At 32.7% G+C, this 25,183-nt stretch overlaps 1 long non-coding RNA gene across 1 annotated transcript; it reads right to left on the reverse strand.

The window, feature by feature from the left end:
* Positions 1 to 3,216: 3,216 nt before the first annotated feature.
* LOC141491995 (uncharacterized) lies at positions 3,217 to 25,183 on the reverse strand. The gene is made up of 3 exons (XR_012469829.1): positions 24,712 to 25,183; positions 5,303 to 5,394; positions 3,217 to 3,873 (listed from the first exon to the last, which is right to left on the reverse strand). It is a non-coding gene; the product is annotated as an uncharacterized LOC141491995 (long non-coding RNA).

The raw sequence follows: 25,183 nt of genomic DNA on the forward strand, positions 1-25,183 counted from the left end.
ATAAGGCATTCTAAACCATTGTGGATACCCTGGCCCCTTACATAAATTTCACAAATGGAGCCAAGTGCAATCAACATAAGTTTAGAGGTAGGAGCCATAGAACTGAACTGACCTGTGCTCCTGGGATACACAAATAATCTAAATCTTTGTCTCCTATTTACTGAAAAAAAAATTGGGTCTTGATTCTCAAGGATGAAGAAATCACCTAACCAAGAGGAATTAATTATTCTTATCACACAGACATGAAAAGTGTGGTCTGAAACCTTAGAAAGACTGACAAGTACAAATTAAATATTTTGGCTAAAATTTTCATTATCAGTAAAATAGAATATATTTTATTAGCATCCATGCACTACATCTTTAAGACAATGCCAAAGAAAGTGTTAGTACAAACAGATCCTCCAAATCAGCATATATGAGTGAAAATTATGATTCCAGTAGTTTTCAGATTTGTGACAGTGGATAAGTCATTTAATCTTTCTCAATCTGAGCCTCTTTCTTTTTTTGGCAAGATTGTGGAGTTAAATCACTTGCTCAAGGTCACACAGCTAGGTAATTATTAAGTGTTTGAGGTTGCATTTGAACTCAGATTCTCCTGAGACCAGGGTTGCTACTCGGTGCGACCTAGCTTCCCCTTTAACCTCCTCATATAAAAAAAATGGGAATATAGCTATCTTTTATGGTTTTTGAAAGGAAAGTATTTTGTAAGTTTCAATGAATTATATTAATGTTACGGTTTTTTAGGTCTTAATGTTTTAATCACAAGTTATATCTACAAAATGTGAATTTTTATAGCTAAGTTAAATTGCTTGGTGGGGACTCACTTCTATACATCAGATGCTTTTACCACCATTGAGAAAAGTAAATTAGCAGACCATCTAAGCTTTGGTTTGGCAGTCTATCAGAACTAGACAATCTTTTTTTTTAGGGGGACTGACATTCTAAGAATCAGATTATGGATAATAAGAGAAAAAGTCTTGACTAGACAGTGGAATATCTCTCAGAATTTGGTAGCACATGATAGACAAAGATAAGTAGTTGTGCACATGAAGAAAGTTGAAGTATGGGTGTCCTGGTAGACAGAGATAGGGATGCTGAAATCTGGTGCATCTAACAGATAGAAAAGCCTATAAACTGGTTGAATTACAGCAATCTGTCAGGTAATAGGGACTCTTCTATAGTGTTTTTTAAATTTTTTACAACCTAACCCAAGGGTCTCTTTCTGCCTTTACAAGATATCATCCTTTCACTCTGATCATACACACACACACACACACACACACACACACACACACACACACACACACACACAAACACACTCTTTGATCTAGTCAAATTGTCATTCTTTCTCTCCTTCACTATGCTTCAATGCTTTTGCACTGTAAGATGGATCTCAAGCACCATCTTCAACATTGGTGGGGGAACTTTTTTTTCTGCCAAGGGCCATTTGGATATTTATAATATCATTCATCTGCTATTTTTGATCAAATATTTAATTAATTCACCCTTAAAAGATTCCTAGATTTATCAAATGTTGAGTTCTGCCTGTGATGCTATGGCACACTAGATGGACCCACAGGATGGACAGTGGTTGCCCACCCCTGTTCTAAATGAAACCTTTACTGATGTCCTTATCAGTCAATATCTTTCTTCCCAAGCTACTTTGTATTTAACTATATGTGAACATGCACAATACACATTTATTTACTTATATTTATTTTGTAGATATATATATATATATATATATTGCATGTGTCTGTTGTATTCTAATTACGATATAAACTCATTCCACATAGACTCTATTTCTTTTTTTGATAGCATATAATAGACAAATATCTATTACTGGCCACCTCCAGTCATCCTGATTCATATTTGGCTCCTGGACTCAGATAGATCTGGAGGAGAAGGTGAAACTGGTGACTTGGCATAGCATCCCCTCACTCAAATCCAATTCGAGTGCTTGTCATGGCATCAACTCCCTGATATTAAGCAACAATTTCATTCTTTGTATTTGTCCTTGAATTCTCAGAATCTAGAGTCTGCCTGGCACTTAGTAGGTATTTAAAAATACTTGTGAGAGATTTATTGATTCCATAAAACTTGATGCTTCTATGTAGCAATGTCCACTCTGCTGGTTCAGACTCACAGTACAGAGTAAAAAGGGTTAAGCCAAATACAGTGGATCCTTTGCCCTTGCTCCATCAAAAACAAAACTCTCAAAATAATCCTTCAAGGGGCAGCTAGTTGGCACAGTGGATACAGCACCAGTCCTGGAGTCAGGAGTACCTGAGTTCAAATCCGGCCTCAGACGCTTAATAATTACCTAGCTGTGAGGCTTTGGGCAAGCCACCTGACCCCCTTTGCCTTGCAAAAACCTAAAAAAAATAATCCTTCACCATACCAGAAAGCAGTCAAATTTATAACCTACAAAGGAATGTACTTTGAGGTGAGTTTTAGGGGCATCTCCATTTGGGCTTAGCTCCTTTTGGACAATGAGTCTTGTTGTATGAGGACTAGTAGTGAAAAATGACAACACTAACACCTTTCCACAGGGATTGTTAACTTAATATGCAGTTGCCTAAAGTACAAAACCACCAGTTTTTATATTTTCCCTGCTTAGGTACTGGATTGTTCCCAGAATCTAGGGTGGGGTTAAATTTGTAGGTGAAGGTTAAATGGGTCCAGATGTGGGGACCGGAAATGTGGTCCAGGGATCCAGGATGAGTCACGCTTTAGGCTAAAAGAATTTAGTTATTGATTATAGTTTGTGACACAGACAAGGTGATGAATTTTGTGGGAATGTTCATTAGCTAGGCACCCAGTTAAACAAACAGACCAGTCTCAGGAAACAAGTGATAAGAGGGGTGGCAAATATATAGGCCAATGCATTTGAACAGAATTATTGATGGGTTAATGAATGCTTTTAATTTTTTATAAGGTTATATCCTCCTTCAAATGTGCAGGCAATTTCTTTTACACTTCAAGTAAGGCAAGGGAATGGAGAAAATATGCTGATGGCTGCTCTTTGGATGTACATGTTACTGAATATTAATAAAAATGGTTTGATCTGGAGGTCAAATATATTCTTTCAAAAGCTTCCTAGAGACTGTCTGCATTTTTCATTTGGAAAAGAAACAGTATATGGAAAATATTTCACTATTTGAGAAAAACAATTGCCACATAATGCATCAGTTATAGTACAACTGTCATACAATATACTGTGCTGGTTACCAAAAGGCATGGTTTAGTTTTATTTGTTTGCTTTTTTTACATACATATTTTCCACATGAATAATGTCAAAAGGCTTTGTTATTCAGACAGAAACCCGCAGACTCAGGTTCTTCTTCCCAAGCATATTTTTAAAATGTGAGTTTCACTGCATAATTCTTTCTGGAACAATGCAATGATGAAAAAGAACAAAACTTATTAAATTATTTGTTAAGATGAATAGTCATCAATAAATATCAGCATCTAGAGTGATATGTCTACACTCTTCCTTACTGCGAAACATCACTGGGAATGCTTCCAAATATCCTGGAATGGACCAGTGAAACCTAAATAGGATGATATGATTATTGAATTTGGGAAAGCTACAGAGAGCATTGAAGGTGACTCAGAGCAAGAAGTTCAATTAAAAACGCATCTGTAAGTGCTTAGGATAACATTTCCAATGAAAGCTCAGAAGTGGCAATAATGTGTTGTCCTTCAAAGTTTCAAAGATGAACAATCCACCATCAGTGAGGCATGTGCTTTGGATTGTTTTTCTTGTCTTGTTGATGGTTCTATAAAAATTCATTCACAATCACTTGTTTGATTCCTCATGTGATCAATGGTATGCATTTCTGAGTTGGCAGACCAGGATTTGTGAGACAGCTGTGATTATGATACAGAACAAAACTGATTGGACTTGGTCTCATTAGGGCTATGCTCTAACAACAATTACATCAATCATTATAACTAGAAATAAAGTTTTCTAAGGACTCTGGAGTTAAACCATCATACTAGGACTTTGTTTTTGTGTTTTTACACCAATTTTGAAATAAAAAGATTTTAATTATTTCTTAATCAAGAAAGAATGAAAAATATAACTTATAGGTCGAAGTGAGAGGTTCTAAATCATATATATCAATAACCCTGATACATTATTTAATATATTTTGTGAACTCTCATGATGGAATAATAGGATCACAGATTTAGTACTGAAAAGGACTCCAGAGAAGGCTGAATGCACCCAATCATTATACAGTTTAGGAAACTAAGACTCATAGAGTTATAATGATTTGCTCAGAGTTATGAAGCTGGTAAATCTTTGAGTTAGGATTTGAATTCAAGTCTTTCTGATTACAAATTCAGTACTCTATCTACTACGTTATGTTTTTATTCCCTACTAACCCACCTAATGTCAGCAATTATAATGGGGTAAAATATTTTCTTCTACATTCTATTTTTTAATATTATCTCCTTTTCCTCTATCAAAATGTTTCTTTAACTAAAACACATCATGCACTTGCATATGTCTATATAGTATATGTATATATGCATCTGATTATGAATGTGTGTGTGTGTATATATATATATATATATATTCCCTAATTCTTCATGCATATATTCAAAGCATAAAAAGAACCAAAATTTTCTTGTTAAAATCAGCCTGCTAGTATGTTTAAGTATATAATTTATTAATTTTTATAAATTTATAATATTTAAAATGAAAAATGTAAATAGTGTATGTTCTTCTCTCTTCCTGGGGGGGAGTTTTGTGAATAAATTTCCATTCATCTAGTAAGAAATATGCCCTGAAGTCATAAATTTGATGGCTGAGTTTAACAAGAAATAATCTGCTATTTTTCATTTTCTTTCCTTCCTCTGCTCCAATTGCACTTCCATAGAAGTCCTAAATGTTTATATATGTATCCAGTTGTACATATTGTAAACATCTGTCAGCTCAGTAAAACCCATTGTACTATATACTCTCTTTTCTCTGAAGGAAAAACTGAGCTCATTGCTATGAAACTAAATTTATAATCTGCTTCATTCCAGAACAAAAGAAAAAAATGAATCAGAAATTTGATCCTTATTTCATTAGTCTAACCAGGTCTCAGTTTATAAACAAGAATATATATCTTTTGTTGTTGATATAAATGTCATTTAGATCTTGTGGCCATTCTTTGCCAGGGGGAGGGGTTAATTATAATTGTACAATGGATTCCTTTAAAAGACAATATGTTTTCTAAACATAAAAAAGGAATATATTCCAAAATATTGTTTTCAGGAAAAATCTGAAAATAAGTAAGTTTCTTACCTGTGACCAAAGTGCTTTTTCTCTAAGTAGGTACATCCTCTTGTTATATCAATACAAACAACAATTAAGTCTACAATACCAAGGAGAGGTTCCTAAAGTAGAAAGAAAAAATGTTATTTAATGTGTGTTGAAGGTAAAAACAATATTTAGTGTAGAGGGGAGTACAAAGTCTTTTTGGAATTTATATATATTTAGAAACTATAGAATATTTTGGAAATACAAAGTAGGATGTAAACTCCTTAAGGGCAGAGAAACCATTGTATAAAAATCCTTTCAATACCAGCACAGTGCCTCAGTCATTGTAGAGATTTAATGTTGTTTGTCCTTTGTTTTTGAAGAGGACCATGGCATCAGGGAGGTGATTCCATGACATGCAAATGAATTGGATTTAAGTAAGGGATGCCTGTGCAAAATCACCATTCTTAGTTTTTCCTCCTCCAGAGTAATTGAAACCCAGTGGCAAGATATAGATCAAGACAAATGATAAGGTTTAATAAATGTTGATTAAATAAATGGAATTGGATATGCTCCCTGTCCTGGAATACACAATTCCTCTCACTTAAAATGTTCTCCTCTATCTAACCAAATTCTTTGGAATTTCTATCTAACCAAATTCTTTGGAATGATGAGCTCAAGTTCATCCTGTCCTCCCCCAGGAAACCTCTGTGACCCTCCAACTCTTTTAAGAGTAATATCCTAATTGCTTGCCCTATGAAAGTTAGGATAATCATATTTCTTAAAAGGTATCGAGGGGCGGGGTGGCTAGGTGGCACAATGGATAGAGCGCTGGCCCTTGAGTCAGGAGCACCTGGGTTCAAATCCGGCCTCAGACACTTAATAATTACCTAGCTGTGTGGCCTTGGACAAGCCACTTAACCCTGTTTGCCTTACAAAAATCTAAAAAAAAAGTATGGAGAGCATCCTCAAGACTGGTTCAGCTCCAGGGCTTAACATCTCATGGTGTTGATATCATTTCCTGGTCAACTGAATTTAAAACAGCCAAGAATTCTGTTGCTCAGTAAAACAACAGTGAACAACTCTAACAAGGGAGTTTTGCCTAATTTAATCAATTCAAGGCATCCTCAATCCTTATATATATTTTTTAATATCCTTCTTCTACTGTGGTTAAGTAAATCTCTTTTAACTCTTGAATGATCTAGGACTTGTTCATTTTGTTTCAATATTGAACCTAAACTACTAAGACAGTGAACTGAGGCAAGCTGAGACCAGAATACCAGCTAACAAATGACCTTTTCCTTCTGAACATAAATAGCCTCATTTATCACCATTCTTTATTGTTTTCTGCTTCTCAGATTCTTGGATGTATGTATTGCATCTCCCTAACAACATGGGAAGGATGTGATTTTTTTGTTTTTTTCTATATTCCCAGAGTGAATGCACATAAAAATACCCCTTTAGGTAAATATAATCATAGGATTTAGAATATGATTAATAAAATCAAAAATAGAACATTCTTGACAGGATTCAAAAGGTACTTTTTCCAAAATAAATGAATATAATATAAACATATATATGTATGTATCTTTTAATATGCATACACATACACAAACATATACACACAGAAACAGAATTGATTATCCTCAATGAAAAAGTTTCAACTGCCTTAAGACAACCACATCGTTTGCTTTTTCAAAAGTTTCCCTTATTCAAGATACCAAAGAATATCATAAGGCCATGCTATAGATTATGAATGGAAGGGGACCTCAAAGGCCATCAAAGACAATATCATCACTGAAAAAAATGGGAAATAACATTACCAATCAGTTCCAGACTGATTGCATACCAATGAAATTAACAATAATTATTATTTTGGCTCTGGTTTTAAAAAAAATGAAATTATTTATTGAAGATTTAAAACCTAGCATAATAGCATAGTGTTCAGTAAATCCAAATTCTAGATATTGGAGTAAAGTCTCACCATTTAACAAAAATTCCTGGATATGTTGGAAAACAATGTGATAGTCTTGCCCAGAATCATAGCTAGTAAGTGCCTTGAGTAGTATCATACCCTCTGGATTCCAAGTCAGTTATTATTTTTATTATTATTATTATTATTATTGATTCTTATAATTAGATTAGTATCTAAAATATGTTTTTTGCAAGGCAATGGGGTTAAGTGCCTTGCCCAAGACCACACAGCTAGGTAATTATTAAGTGTCTGAGACCGGATTTGAACTCAGGTCCTTGTGACTCCAGAGCTGGTGCTCTAGCCACTGTGCTACCTAGCCACCCCTAAAATATTTTTAATGGCCTGAGGACTACCCCAAAATTTTGTAGCTCAGAATAGCAGAAATACTGTATATCAAGTTTTTAGAATGTTGATTGGTTTTCCCTAACAAAATATTTTATTTATTGTTTTTATTAAAGCCAAAAACAGAGGGTTTTTTTAATAGTGATCAGTGGTACTACATAGACATGATTTGAGGGATGACAGCATATTTTCTTAACTGATGATTTAGCACATTGCTTATATAATTCCACCAAAGAATCTCCTATTCAGGTACTAGAGTAACATGGTAATAGCCAACTTACTGTCCTAGCCATGCAGCTTTTAATATCTTGAATATATACAGATCTTACTCCTTACTTATAAACATAGATGATATTGCCTCAGGCTTGAATTAACTAAACAGTCGGGCCTTCTCATGGTTCATATCTACTTGTCCTATTAATAAAGAAAGAACTTCAAGGAATAATAAATCCTTGTTGCCTTGACTTGACTTGGTGAATGCTGTCCAAAGAAAATTCAAAGGAATGTAAATAGAGAGAAAATAGGAACAGACTTCAGGAGCTACTATAGATCTAAGAAGATATCTAGTTCACCAGTATTTGAACAAGGATCTAATTTATATTTTCAGCACATGGGCATCTAGTAAAGATAAACTAATAGAGCTCTTTCTATCCTTTGGCAATTGTAAAATTAGGAAATCTCTTCTTCAATCAAGATTAATTCTACATCTGGGGACCTTTCACTAATTGTTCCTGGTTCTCCTTTCTAGGTACAAGAGGAATAATGTTGCAAGTGTACACAAATATAATTAAATCTCATCTTTTAAAATTTTCTTTTTTATCAAGCAAAACATTACTATTTCCTTTGGCTTATTCTCAGGGGCATACATGATAATCTTCTCATCATTCTACTTGTTTCTTTCTAGAAAAGGGTAATTTAACCTCAGGTCTGCTAAATTTTAAAAATATACATATTTTCATATTTCAATATAATTAGTTTCCTTTGTCTAATCTTATATATTCTATTTTGTGCATTTAAAAAAATCATTATTTTTTTTCCTTTTTTCTGTTTTTTTAAGACAATGGGGTTAAGTGACTTGCCCAAGGTCACACAGCTAGGTGATTATTAAGTGTCTGAGGCAATATTTGAACTCAAGTCCTCCTGACTCCAGGACCAGTGCTCTATTCACTGTGCCACCTAGCCGTGCCCCCCCCCCCCATCTCTTTTAAAATCACTGTAAAGAAGCTTGTGCAAGCCAGATGAGTCCATGGCACAAAAATGCCAAGTATCCCAGTCAGCTTGTGTATAGCTTTGCTAAAATATGGTACCACGAATTTATTGTATCCATTGTGGTCTGACTAAGTCACAGTATAACAAGCTATTCATTCTTTTATTTTCTTAGTTTAACTTAGATTGACATTAAGGTTTGGTCTCCTACAATTCTGACTTTCATGTGACATGGCTAACTTCTATTGCTCTTTTAAGCAACAACCATGCCAAAATCATTTTCACATAAAGCATCATGTAGTTATAGCTTCTCCCCAGACTACACATCCTTTCAATTTTGGAGCCATTTTATTTTTGAACCCAGTTAAAATAAATTTTATTTTGTCTCTATTTAATTTTATCTTCTTATAATTAGCTTATTATTTTAGCCTGTCAAGACCTTTTTGAATCAGAGTCAGATTATACTTTTCTTCCAAGGTTCATAAGTCACTGGTAAGAATTTTGAAAACCAGAACCAAAGGGAACAAATCCCTAAGATGTACCACTCAAACTCTTCCACTAAAGTGCTATCGTAACATTTATAACTTTTTTTAGGACTCATCATTTATTTTAAGCAGTTCTAAATCCACCTAAATGTACTTTCACATAGCCTTTATATTTCCATCCTTACCAGCACAGCCTGAGAGATTTTAGCAGATGCTTTGTTGAGATCTAAGTATTCTATGCCTTTATCATTTCTCTGATTTATCATGTCAAGCAAACAAACTGAGTTTAGTTTGACATAACCTGTTATTGAAATCATGTTAGTTTGTAGGGTTCAGTGTTCCTACTTTAAAGTGCTTACAAATCAGGTCTTATATTGTCTTAGAATTTTGCCATAGAAAAAGGTCAGCAACATGGTAAATATGGAAATGCATTTTGCATAGGTTCATATTTATAATTGATTTTGTATTCCTTGTGTTCTCAATGAATGAAAGAGAGCTTGGAGGGAATGAGAGAATTTGGAATTCAGAAATATAAATGAAGGCAAGCTCATAGTTATATAATTTATATATTCAACTATCCTTTAAATTTTTAAAAATATGCTTTTTCAGGCACACATAATCTCCTTTTTTCCCCAATATCTTTTATTTTCAGAGATCTCTGAAAGAATCAAAAACCAAATCTGCAAATTCTTTCAGTGTTTTCTGCTAAAGTGTATTCTAGTTGTGTGACAAACTCAATCAAGACAGCCAGATGCTCACCAATGACACTTTGCTCAGTTTTCATCTTCCTCTCTGTATGAACTCTATGATACAGTGGTCATTTGATGTCAAAGTTGATGTTTTTTCTTTGTTGTTCAGAATCAAATCATTAATTGTAACCTTAGCATTTTTAGGGATGAAACTGTGCTTAAGGAAAGGCATAGATTTTTCCTAAAAAGTGATTTTAACCTAAAGAGAAATCAAGCAGTCTTTTGGATAATTGAAAGTCTTCCTTAACATTACAGTAATATTCTTTTGTGTTGGGGCTAATCCCACCTTCTTTTTAGGTGGTCTAAAAAGAACCCATAATTCTATCTTTACTCTTATCTAAATCATTTCTATCATAGTTCTCTCCTCAAATTCCTGAATTTTCTTGCATATGATAGATACTGTGTGCGTATAATGTATATATCCATATATAAATAAATGCACATATATATGTGTGTATATTTACCTTTCAATTGCTTTTCTGTTATTTTATTCTTTATTCTTTATTTTTTTTTATATTTTTAGGTTTTTGAAAGGCAATGGGGTTAAGTGGCTTGCCCAACGCCACACAGTTAGGCAATTATTAAGTATTTGAGGTCACATTTGAACTCGGGTACTCCTGAATCCAGGGCTGGTGCTCTATCCACTGTGCAACCTAGCTGCCCCTATTATTCTTTATTTTTTACATATATTAAAATTATTCAATACCTATTAAAATTTTGAGTTACATAAAAAAGTGTTTTTTTGAAAACTGACTGAATTAACATATTTAAATTTATAAAATACTTTAAGGTTTATTAAGAGTTTCCTTCTTAGTTTGTAAAACAAGTAATTCAGTGTTATTATTCCAACTTTTACAGTTGAGAAATTTGAAGGGCAGGAAGCATAAATGATTAGCCTAGGGCCACATAGTTAGTAAGTACTGAGTGGATGTTGAGCTAATTTGAACTAGAGTCTCTTGACTTCAAGCCCTGGGGCTCTTTTCACTAATATTATATAAAGTAATAAATAAAGCAAATATGGAAATTTTATAAATATTACCAAATTTAAAAAGTCTCTAATTTCATTTAAAAACTAATATAATCAATAATCAAATTCATTTTTATTCTCTCTCTCTCTCTCTCTCTCTCTCTCTCTCTCTCTCTCTCTCTATATATATATATATAAGGGTCAAGTATATAAAATATATGAAGAAATTTCTTCTCTTTTAACAGAATTTTAAAACATATCTTTAGGCTATTTAAATTCATTGACTAATTCATTCCTAAGAAATACTATGCATTAATTCATATTTTGATCCATTTATCTACAAATAAGAAATCAAAAAGAGGAAATTATTTGAGGTTAAGTTCAGTCTAGATGATCCTCTCTATTTTCTCTTTTATCCTGGGATTGGTAAATATATCAACTTCATAATTTCCTGCTTTTAGTTGACATTGATATAGAAATTGAAGGAAAGATCAAATGTCACACACACTTATATTACTCTGACACAAATATGTCATGGTTAGAATAATTTAGGAAGTAGTTGACGAGTCTTCAGAAAATTATTATAATTAAAGTTAAAGCACAATAGAAGGAATCATGAAGTTAGTCACAAGAAATGGATTTAATTCTAACTCTGTGACTTTGTTCATGTGTTATATAGTTGGTAAAAGGCTTAACCTTTCAAGGTCTCAACTATAATATTAAGGTCTGAAGTAGAGTAACTTTTAGGTCTGTAGTATCTTTAAGTCCATGATCTAATATCAGTGAATGTGATTCAAAAGTTTTTTTTTAGTAGGGAGACAATTTAGTGTCCTAGATAGAAACTTATGAATAGAAAAACTTGAGTTTGCATTCTACCTCAAATTCTTGTAAATTATGTAATCATGAGCAAATCCCTTAATCTCTTTCATCTTCAGTTTCTTCATAGGTAAAATGGGTATAATAATATCATCTAGTCTTAAAGGTTTTTATAAGAATTAAATGAGATGATATGTGTAAAGCTATTTGTAGACATTAAAATAGCATATAAATCATAATAATTATTATTATCAGATATTTTTGTCTCATAATTTCAAACAACACTTTAAAATATGGTCCTTGATGCCTGTGAATTTTAGAATACCAAAATAATAAATTAAATTAAAACTACAGATAATTTATAATGCAAAGTTTCAAGATCACAAAAGTAGAATATTGCAGAATATTGTCATCTATATTTTACACAAAAGGCACAGACCAAAACTAAATACAAGAAGAATTTAATTAGATAAGGAAATGGGGTAAATTAATCCAGATTTTAAAACACATTTAAAAAGATACCCTCTAAACCTTGCGTATCTATGTTTATCTGATAGTATAAAATCACTATGGACATTAGCTGGTTAACAATGTAACATTTAGGCTTCTCTTTAGGCTTATAGGGTGTTCATTTAAATGTATTTTAAAATATGGACTAATTTAAAGACTTAACAGAAGGTCATTGGATTTTTTTGTATATCCTTTAGATAGGGTATCCAGGGAAGACTAGTACTTCTAGAGAGAAGTATTTGCTCTTTTCATGACTAGTTTTGACTTTTGATATGCACTTGATTCACTCAACTGTGGGCTCCAAGAAGTTCAAACATGCACAGAAGTCACACCTCAAAATAAATCATTTAGGCAGATGGCTAAGTCAGGATGAAGGTCTCAGGTCCTTTAATGAATTACAGAGGTATTTATCCTAAGCATGTGGAAGACTTCCCTCACTGGAAAAACTGATGAGAATAATTTGCTTTATCAAGTTATTTGCCATAAATGTGGCTGAAACAGGCACAGTGAAGTGCATAGAGCTTTGTTCGGCATCAAAGATGCCTAAGTCATCCATTGCATCTTGAGCCCAGGGCATTTTGACTTTGCCTTGCACTGGATTCCAGTGACAATGGAAGAGAAAGTGAGGCCAATGATTCACACAACTCTACATTACTTAAGTCAAATGTATGCATGAATCAAATGATATCACCCATATCATTTTGTTATTTTTATTTTTACCTACCTCAAAGTTCTGTGGTAATAGACAAATTATAAAGCAGCAGGTGAGGATACACTGGTTATTCTACTCACAACCCTGCCTATAGACAAGTTAGGACACATATAATCTTCTTTTTGCTGGAATAAACAGCAGTAGGATTGAGCAGTCCATTGGATATCTGAATCTTTTTTTAAGGACCTCACTGTTTACCTCCTGGTGTGACAAGGGTCTAGAAAAGGTGCCCTAAAATTATCTGCCTCACCCAACTCTGACCTGTTTACTGTGGCAGGCAGGGATCTCACCCCACAATTACAATATACACACATAAATAGACAAAACTTTTACAAAGATGATTTCACTCATTATCAGTCTATAAAATGTACGTGCACTTTTGGAGAAAATAAAATCTAGGAGAACTAAAAGACAAACAACTCTTATTGCAAGAGAATTCAGAATTCATTCAAATAGCAGCCCTGAATGAAACAAACCCTGAAGCTAGTTACAGAATTTTCTGCAGTGGTTACATGAAAAGGAATGCAGTGAAACTGGATTAGGTTTTGCAATAAAAAATAATTTAATCGACAAGCTTGTATGCCTACCAAAAGGAGTAAAGCACAGGATCATGACATTTCAATGCCTATTTGTAAGAAAATGCCATTCCACTATCATCAGTGAATATGTTCAAGTATGATGAGGTCAAGGAAAATTTTTATTGAGTCCTGGATACCCTCATCATGAATGTGCAAAAAAGAGGATGAGCTTATAATTCTGGATAGTTTTAGTGCCATCATTGGAATAATCTATCAGAGAAGGCAAAGAGTCTTTGGGAGGAAACTAGAAACAGCAACAGTAATGTCACTTAGTACTGAAGACTTATGCATCACTTAATCTGTCTTCCATATATGTAAATGTAATATAACTTCTTTGGATGCACCTTGCAGCAAACATTGACATTTAATAGACAGGATGTGAATGATAAAGGTCATGTGTGATGCAGAGTGCTGGACCAATCATAGAAATCTGAAGTGTTGATACCAAGGCAAGATGACTACCAGAAATTAGGCACAGATCAATATCCTACACCATTTACCAAATTAAGTCAAAATGGATACATGATCTAGATATAGTACAAGAAAATCTGAACAACATGGAACATATTATCAAACGTATGGAGTGTTGAACAATTTAAGAAATAAATAAGAGGGAAAGCTGAGTGAGGCATAAAATAAATAATTTCAATTACATTAAATTAAAAAAAATATACAAATAAATTAAATGTAGCCAAGATCCAAAAGAAGGAAAAAGAAATTGTGGAAAATTTTTATAGTTTCTCAGATAAAGGTCATATATATGTATATTATATATTTTTGTAAAATCCATAGGAATACAATAGATAAATGGTCAAAGCTTATGAGTAGGCAATTTTCTGATGATGAAATCAAAACAATTTATATTCATAAGAAAAGGCAAGATTAAAGTGGAAGGAGAGTTTGTGCCTGACTTTTTGTTTGCAGACAATTGTGCACTCAGTACAATCACATAGGCTGAGATATTAGAGAGTATTTTCATCTAAAAATTAACACCAAGAAAACACAGGTTATCCACCAGTCAGCACTAGACTTTCCATAAGTGGAGCCACTGGTTACAGCAAGTGGAGAAATTTTGAATACTATTAATAAATTCATTTTGCCTGACAGTATACTTTCCAGGGATGTAAACACATTGAGGTTGACACACTCTTTGCCAGAACTAGCTCAGTGTTTGGGAAGCTACAAAGGGAAGTGTGGGAGAGAAGAGGTATTAGACTGCCTATCAAACAATAGGTCTACAGAACCATTGTGTTGATCTTGCTGTTGTATGCCTTTGAAATTTGGACGGTATACAATTGCCATGCCAGGAAACTGAATCATTTCCATTTGAATTGTCTTAGGAAGATTCTCAATATTACCTAGTGGGAAAAGGTACTGGAAACTGAGATAGTTTCTCTAGTTAAACAGTTTAACATTCAAATTCTACTGCCAAGATCCCACTCGGATGGGTTGATGATTGTTCAAATATCAAAAGTACATTTGCATAAAAGACTATTTTACAGAGAATTTACATCAAATAAGCATTCACAAGGAGGTTGGAAAAGGTGATATGAGGACACTTTCAATGTCTCAATTGTGAGACATAGGAGATGCTGGCACAAGACTACTAACATGGCAGGTTCATATCAAAGAAAGCACTATACTCTATGAGCAGGCTGTCCAAAATGCAACCCACAGTGCAATTTTATGCAGCCCCCTGAGGGTTTACTAAATGCTTTGGTAAAAGAAGCCAAGCTACTGCAGAGCTTTCACTAAAACGGCAATTCAAAATATATTGTCAATTGTTTCAATAAGAACTTTAAAATTATGGTTGTACTTTACTGCTTTATGAGTAAAATAAAATTGCAGTACCTCAAAGGAAATGTGAGGTGTGCAAAGACAGCTCCATTCCAAATGTTCACATGGACTATTTGTGCCTGACCTGTAATAGAATGTTTAACCTCAAATAGGTCTGATCACCCACAGTAGGACACCCTGCAGCTTGACCTCAATACAGTGATGTCATATTGATCTTCTTCAAGATTGAAGGATAACAATCAAATCTTTTATGAGGGATTTTTGGGAAGATGTGGACTAGAGCATCCTGGGAGAATGATGTGTGTCTGAATTATATTTGCATTGTTGGAAAGAGAACTATGAAAAATACTCTTTGAAGAAGCAAACCTGATTGAGCTATTATATTTAGAGGTGTGATTCAATGGAAAATGGTGAAATAAATTTAGAAATTGATGATATATTAACATATAATTAAATTAAATAAATTATAATTGAATTAAAGTTGTAACAAAATTAATATAAATTAAATTAGGAAATTAATTTATATATAATTAAATGCAATTAAATTTTAATTAAATACAATGTAATTTATATTTTAGGGTTTCTTTAGAGATGAAAAGCCAAGGTAGATATTAGTCATATCAAAAGTGGAAATATTTAATGTCTCAAAATATTAGAGGCTTCATGTCTTTGCTTAAATATATGTTCTTAAGAAAATTTTTGAAATGAAGAATTAGTAATATTTTGTAATTGCTTAGTACAAGCTTCTGCCTAAGAATATTGGCAAGAGAAAAGGGATAGTCAAACACTATTGTGGATCTATGACCTCACTTATTTGAGAGTTACTTCTAAAGATATAGAACACAATCTGCCCATTCTTATATATCTTATATGAGTCTTTTCCATATCTTCCCATAACTTTTCTACAAGAGATCTATATTTGTATGATGTAAGTCTTTCTTAATTCTCCAGACTGGAAAGTCTAAGTAGAAGAATTTTTGGCTATCTATACATCAATCCCTATTGCAGTCATGTGATCTCTTTATTTCTCTTTCCTTCATATAATTCCTTGTTGAAATGCTTTAATCTGATTTTTCTTCATAACTACTTGCTGATTTTATTTTGTAGCCTGCTCAACAGTACCATAGGCTTCTCCATTTTTTCTTATATGATACTAATTTTTCTAAAAAATATTCTTTGGGAAGACTTGTATTCTACATTTCCATAATATATGGCAATATTGGTTGAATATTTGAAAAAGTTGAATTGAATAAGATGGTATAGTACTGAAAAAGATGGGTCTTTTTCACACGCTTTCCTGGGAAGCTTGGAGTCATAAGGAGCTTTATATTTTCCTGAAAATAATCAAGCACAATTTTCTATTCTTATTTAATTCTGGGATCAATTCATCTTTATCTATGTTGTCTGTCTCAAATATATATGTTACTATGTATATGTATATATAATCTATATGATATTCATCCAATACATTTTGAAATATGGTTAAAAGACTTTCCTTATCTACTTGCTCTTTTCTCTAAAGATAGTCAGGTCAAATTCCTTTGAATAATTACAGATTTCTTGCAGAAGGCTGGTTTATATATAAATGTATTCATGCATATACATGCATGAATATTTACATATATATTTCCTTTCTTTTATTTTGTTGATATTTATTAACAGAGTTATAAGAAGCAAGATTATTTTGGTTGTTATATTTTCTGTAATACTCTTATTAGGTTCTCTCATAGAGACTACCAATGACAATATTAATTTAAGAACCAAATGGTATATTGTGGAAATAGCAGATTTAACTGTCACTTTGAAGAGACTGGTAAGAGAGTGGTAGCTTACCATATGCTTCAAAGTTGTTAAAAAGGAACAAGATCCATATGTACAAGAATATTTATAGTACCTCATTTTGTTATAGAAAAGAAATGGAAACCAAGCATGTAAACCTTAATCGTGGAGCATTTGAACAAATTATAGCACATTAATAAAATTTAATATTCTTGTTTTGTAATTAATGATGGAAAGGAGGGTTTCAGAGGAATCTTTGGTAACAACTGAAAAAAAGAAGAACAAAAACAGGAGAATAAATTTTACAGTAATCACATTGGAAAGAAAAACATATTTTCAATACAATAAACATATCTCAGAGGTCTGATGAGAAGCATCTATCAGAGAGTTGTGATAAATTTATTGTGAAGAATTAGATAGATTTTATCCAGGGCAAATAACTGATCTTGCTTTGCTTCACTATGCCTATTGGTCACAAGGTTTTTGTTCTTCATTTTATTCAGAAGAGGATTGATGGGACATAAGAAGGAAGAGATGGAGGAGAAAAAGGGGGAGGAGGAGGTAATGGGGTGGAGGAGGAAGAAGAAGTAGAGTGATAGAGGAAGAAAAAGGAAAGAAGAAAGGAGGAATGAGGAGGAGAAAGGGGGAAGGAGAGCAGGATGTGGGAAAAGGTGAGTGACAAGAGTAAGGAGGAGGGAGAATGAAGAAGAAAGGGGAGAAGAGATGAGAAGAATGGGAAATTATTCTGGAGTTCAATGTAGTAAGATTAAAAAATGGGAATAATTCAAGTATGAGGGTGAAATGTAACCTACAAGTTAGGATACTCTGCTAAACATGGACATGTCTGATGACCTTTAAAAAATGTTGATATATAAGAATGGAAAGAAAAGTGAAATATATTTTGAAAATGTGATTCTAGTATAATTTGATGCAAAAGCACAGGGATATACATTGTCCAACATTATTAACTAATTGACCAGAAATGATTTTATATCTCTAGGTGTGTTTTATTATCTATAAAATTATGAATTTTAATCTATATGATTGTTTATAGTAATTTATGATTCTATGAAAGGTTTTTTTTTAACATTTATAAGGATAACCTAAATGAATAAAATGATTAAACATCCATACTAATTTAGCATAATTATATTGTTCAGAGTATATATAAAACCTGATCTATAACCACTAAAAGCCATAGTGAAGAATATGTCAATCACACAATAAAGTAAAAAGGCGTATGTTTTATATAAGCAAACATTTCTTTATTTAAGTATGTATATGTATATATGCATATATTATCTATTTTACTAAAGTAGAATTTTGTTGAAGATTTTATTATAGAGCTTTTATTTTGGTTAAAATAATGAAAAAGAAGAAATCCAGAAGAATAATTTTTTCTAGACAATTTGAAAAAATCTTCAATTTGTTCTTATCTTAATTGGTATCTTCAAAACTATTTACCTCTCATCATTCCATTTTTTTAATATGCCACCCTCCACTTCTACCAACATTCTGTCAGTGATTCAGACTTAAAAATTTGGTCATCTTTTGCTGATTTTTTTCAGAATTTTTATCTAATTACTAATAACTACTTTTCCAGAATTTTTCTCTTATTTGTTCATTGACATAATTATATATTTGAAAGGTGCAAGTAGCCTTAGAAACCACCTATTCTAACCCATACAAGAAGGATATTTTCCTACTAACATATCCAATAAGTGGTCATACCAAAATATTGTTTACTTGAAGAAGGAGGTACACAGTCCCACTTGAAGCAATTCATTATACTTTTAAACATCAATAATTTTTTTTGAAATTTTACCTATAATCAAGCTTAAGTTTGACTTTAATTTTTACCATCTGTTTCTGATTTGTCTTACTGGTGGACCAGTACAAATTGATTTTTTCCCTTTATACTATGGTACATTTTATTTTGAAGAGAATTACTACAAGCCTTTCTTTAGGTTAAAACCCCTGATTCTATTCTCACCAGTCTTTTCATCTGTCTCTGAAGTCTTCCTCATCAATGCCTGGTAAATATTCCAAAACTAAAATGTCACCATAAGGGAATACTGTCAACAGTAGCCTGATACAATTTGGTGGTAAGACACCAACTTCTACTCTACAAGTGGTTTGCTCATACCTCCCATATCAAAGAAGGCCTAGGAGCAATAATTCACAAACTTTTTGTTCCTAGGACTCTTTTTCACTCTTAAAAATTATTAAACAGACAAAAGAACCTCTGGTCATATGAATTATATCCATCACTATCTACCATGTTAGTAATTAAAGTTTCTTAGTATTATTATGAAAATAATGTGACTTAGTAGATATTTTGAACATACTTTGAGAAAGGGTGAACTGGATAATCATTGAGCTCTCTAGTTCTCTAAAAGTTATGTGCCTCTTTCTTCTTAGTGCTTCCATGGTTTAATGGAATGTTTGTCTAGAATGATTAACTAAGAGATTAGGAAAGATATATGTCATCATACTATGGCTTAGCCCCCTTACTACTTTATGAAAATCCCCTCCTCACTTTGACTCATGATTGATTTTGATAGGACACATATTTATAAGAAGAAATTGTGAATTTCCCTCAAATCGGTGAATTTCAGAATATGGTTCTATTGAATCCAAAATTCCTTATTAAATCTAAAATTCCTTATGGACAATAATAAACCATGACTGTATAAATTCCAAATGTGTCCTTCAAAGGTAATGGTACTTATCACACTTTAGTAATGAAGGACTTGGAAAAGATTTGGTTTACACATAATTAAATTTATCTCTGTCATTTGAAGGTCTTTTACAATCCATTACAAACCTCAGATTATTACTATGTTTTCAGTTAATGAACTGTCAGATTCAAAGTCTAGTATTTTTGTGACTGAAGGGGTGTTTGTATATGTATCTGTGTGTATCAACACCTTGATTATTTCTTTGATGTGAGAATAACTTACTGAATACCATTTATCCATGGTTTCTTTTTAATTAATTCATCAACTTTGTATTTCAAAATTTTTTGCTTCACTAGTAATTTCCTGTGCTAACTTGGAAGAGCCAATATGCTGAAATATTTATTATGGGCTTAATTACATATGGTACTGTACAGTAAGATAAAAATAAATTACCTAAATAGAGTAGTCTACTTCTACTCACAATAAGATCCTACAAAGGGGGTTGACACTGGGGGCAGAGGAAACAGAAACTATGATGAGTCTCAGTTTCTTATTTTTTACCTCCTAAAGTCTCTGTTGAAATTTATTTACATATGTATGTGCCAACATGCACTCCATTCCATGTTGCTAATGCTACATTAATAAATCTTTAAATAAGCAAGAACTTTTAAGTGCCTATTCTGTGTCAGTTATTCTGCCAGGTATTGGGGATAGGAAGGCAAAAATAAGACAATCTTTGTGCTCAGTGAATTACATTCTAACAGAGGAAGCATCATGTAAATGAATTATTGCAGACCAAATACCAAATATGTACAAATCAATATAATGTATATTTGGGGAGTTGTGTTGAGGGCACTGTTAGCTAGGAAAATGTGGAAAGGCTTTATGTAGAATGTGTTCCTTGGCAAAAATGTTGAAGGAAACAATAATTTTAAGATGTAGATTTGAGTTGAATTGCATTCCAGGCTTTCTGATGAGCTGGTAGAAAGACTTGGAGTTGAGAAATGGAGTTTCATGAGTAAGTAAAAGCATGAAGATCAATTTGGCTGAACCATAGCATATAGGAGGGGGAATACTTTTTAATAATTTTTGGCAGTACATCAATTGGAGAATGATTAAGGAAATTATGGTATATGTATTTGATGGTACACTATCGTTCTATAAGAAATCATGAGGGATGGGATTTCAGAAAAATGTGGAAAGACTTGCATGAGTAAAATGATCAGAAACTGCCATTGTATGTAATTGGAGAAGCAAATAAAATATTTATATGATAAAATAATTATAGGCAGTTATTTTAAACTAGGATCATATTATGAAGGTTTAAAAGAACTAAAGATAGGAGCTTATAACAAAATCTAGAGGTAATATGCAGCCATTGTTTTTTTTATGGTGAAATGATATGGTCAGACTTGCATTTTAGGAAAATTACTTTGTCACTTACATGGAAGATAGAATGGAGAGGACATAAATTTGAAAGAGAGAGAAAATTAAAATGTGGTTAGAACACTTAACTGGAGTTAAGAAGTCCTACATTCAAACAATTATTAGCCGTGTAATTTGAGGCAAGTCACTGAACCTATGTCCACTTCACTTGAGGATAATAAATTGTACCTAACTCACAAATGAGATTAAAATAAATAATGCTTTTCTAAGTAAAAGCACAATACTAATTGCAACTATTATAAATCTAGGGAAGTTGTGATTAGAGCCTGAACTATATTAAAGACTATGGAAGCAATGATATGGGTATAGATAAAAGAATTGTGGAGGTAGAAATGATCAAATTTGGTAAATAACTACCTATTCAGTCTTAAGGGAGAGGGAGGAATTAAGGATAACATGAATTTTGTGGATGTGAGTGACTGGAAGAATGGTTTATAAAAATATTAAAATTATAAGAAGATGTGGGTTTTGGAGGAAAAAGTAATAAATTCAGTTCTGAATATGTAGAATTTAAAATACCTAAAGAACATCTACTGTGAAATTCCAGCAAACAATTGGATACAAATGATCAGAGCTCAGGAGAAAGATTGGGACTGGATATAGAGATCTGAGAGTCATTTTCATGGAGATGATTTTTTAATCCAGCAGATCTCTCAAGTAGGGATTTGTAAACTCTCAGTCTCTCCACGGACATAGCCTCTGTTTTTGAGCTTTTAAAATTCAAATATAGTCATTAAAAATTTTTCTGGGCTTTATGATCTATATTCTTACAAATTTAAAATTTAGTAACACAAAGTTTGTAAGAGATTTAATTTCAGTGGATTAGAGGACTTTATCAAGCAAAGGTCTCTGGATAAACTACCTTCTAACCCTTCTGAATCTACTCCCAATTCATTTCCATCTATTGAAGTCTGTGATTCTAGTCACTATGTGATAGACTTTCAGCTTGGTAGGACCTGCCAAAGCTTATGTATACTGTTCTGAAATATGCTTTCGGAATAACCAGATTCCCAAGGCATCAGAATTTGCAGAAATTACTACTGTATTTTTAAAAAAATTAATGATAATTTTTGGTTTATTGATCCAGTCTGGTGAAATAAAGAGAATGTTGAATGTACAGTCAGGTAGAGTTGGGTTCCAATTCACTCTTTGATACTATATTTAGATAAGGACCACTGAGTTCATTGATTAAAAGACTAGAAGTCACCTCATCTCTGAGTCTCAGTTCCTCATCAGACTAGCAATGTTGTAGTACATATATAAATTTATTTTGAAGTAATGCTTATAAAGTACATTGGAATCTTTAAAGAGACATGCACACACATATGTGCATTTATGTGTTAATTTATTTAAAAATTTCTGTAAATTCCTGTTTATAAATAATGTAGGTTTCACACCATTTTTATATAAGTTCTCTTGCAGCTCAAAGTCTATGATCCTAAATAATCTTTTTTTCCAGGTGATGAAAAATGTTCAGTTTTATGAGACTGATGAGACATTTAGGAAATTGTTGAAATTATATAGAAATGAGATTGGTCCAAAGCAAGCTCAAATCTTATCAGAGTGTAAGGAGGATGTAGTATTTAGAGACAACCAATTGCATGATCAGTACTGACATATGATTATCAAAACTAAACAATCTTCATTGAGATTGTAATTAATGAGAATGTAACTGTGATTTGAGTGTAAAATCCTAACTTAAAATATTTTTGTATGACTCATGAGCAAAGAATGCTTTATAGCTTTTAAAATACAATAAAATTTATTTTAGAATATAAAGGCCAGTCTTACCTCACAAAATGCAAACACAAAATGAATTTATCTATTGGATCTATAGTTTGCATTAAACCTTGGTATAATATGGAGGAAGTGGGAATGGATGGTGATAGCACTGAGGTGTTTGTAGTAGGATAACTGTAGTGACTGGGAACCTTTTCCTGTACTTTGAATCTTTCCTGGGTGGCCCTGGATCTTGGCTCTTCTTGAGGCAACTAAGAACATATTTGTGACCCCTAGGAAAGCTATCTTTGAATAAATTTTTGGACTTCTCTAGGACTCAGAGACAGATCACAACTAATAGGTGATTAGAGTGATGATGGATAATACAGATCTGGCCTAGAGCCATATATCTGGCCTTTTAGAAATGAGTTAAATTTACTTTCCACTAGAAAAGATGTTCAGCAGCTGGCATCAAGATGTTTCAAACAGCCTGTTGCTATGGAGCAGTTTTGGCTGAGCAAAATCTATTTGAGAAGCAAAACCAGAAGGTTTTTAGTGTGCTCTAAAAGAAAAAAAAGTACAGTCACCAAAGTAATTCTCCATTAGCGATGTGCAAAAACATAACAATCTATGTGAAATAGCGATTTCCTGCTTGCTGGAAGAGCTTATTCAAGGAACTATATAGCCACTTGTCGAAAATATTATAGAGAAATTCATGCTTGGGATAAAAAGCATTTTTTGAAGTCCAATATATCCAAATTTATAAACACACACACACACAGAGATACACACACACACACACACACACACACACACACACACACACACAGACAATGGAGAAAGGAAGCATTGAGGATTGCTTTGCTTTTCACATTCATTACCATGGTTTAAATGCAAAATATCCCTAATACATTTAAAACATGAACCAATTCATTAAAATGTGAATTATATGCTATTTAAGTTGAAAGAACCAAAAATAATATCTGGAGAAGACAACACTTAGGAAGGAATAAAAACATTAGATTTAATTATTTCAAGAATTTTTATATAGAAGAGGTAGACAGTTTTATTCAAGTCAAGTTTATGCTAAATCAGCAACCATTTATAAAGTGTATCCTATGTGACAGGAACATAGTAGTGGCAATGGAAAGAGAGGTTAAAAAAAGAAGCAATTCAAAGTCAACAATTATCATTTAATTGTTAAATTAAATCATCATTCTTATTCTCATCCTTAACTTTTACATCATTTAATAATCTTGACTACTTCTACCTTTGTAACATTCTTTGTGAATTTTATAGTATTTCTTTTTGTCTGTCTCTCTGCCATTTTCCTGCCAGTCTGATCATTCTTTAGCCTCCACCGAAGAATCATCATTCATGTACTTCTCCAAATATATGTATATATGAATAATATATATATTCTCCATATATACATATATTCCAAACACATCAACCTCAATGTGTCCATAGTAGTACTTTCCTTTTCCCTTAAATTCATCAGTTCTTCCAAACTCTCTATTTCTATCAAATACAGCCATTCTTCTGTTCACTCAGGTTCATAATTTTAAGAGTCATCCTTGAATTTTCACTCTTTTTAGTTGCTCATATCCAGTTAGTTGAAATATTTTGTCAATTTTTTTCTCCATAACATCTTTTGTATTTATCCCTTTTTTTAAACTCATACAGACACACCTTAATTAGACATTTCACTTGAACTTATTACAGTTGCTCTTAATTGGTTTCCTTGGCTCCAGCCTTTTCCTACTGTAATCTATCCTCTATACAACTGGCCAAATTGATATTCCTAAAGTCCAACTGTGGTTATAATACTTTTCTGCTCAAGAGGTTCTTATCCTAGAACTCCCTTGTTTGGCAGTTAAATCCATCACAAGTTAATCCAACTGACATTTCTTGAATGATTGAACATTCATGTCCTCTATGCCTAGGCCACATTCACTTACGTGATAGTCCTTGTATGTTGTTTTTGTGTCATTTCAGTTATACCCAAAGCTTTGTAATTCCATTTAGGGTTTTGTCATTTCTTCTCCAGTTAATTGCACAGGGGAGGAAACTGAGTCAGAGGGTTAAGTGACTTGGCCAGGGTCATCCAACTAGTAAGATCAGATTTGAACTCAGGAACATGAATCTTCCTGTCTTCTGGGCA

Source organism: Macrotis lagotis, chromosome 6 (genome assembly GCF_037893015.1).
Source record: "Macrotis lagotis isolate mMagLag1 chromosome 6, bilby.v1.9.chrom.fasta, whole genome shotgun sequence".
NCBI classification, from domain to species: Eukaryota; Metazoa; Chordata; class Mammalia; order Peramelemorphia; family Peramelidae; genus Macrotis; species Macrotis lagotis.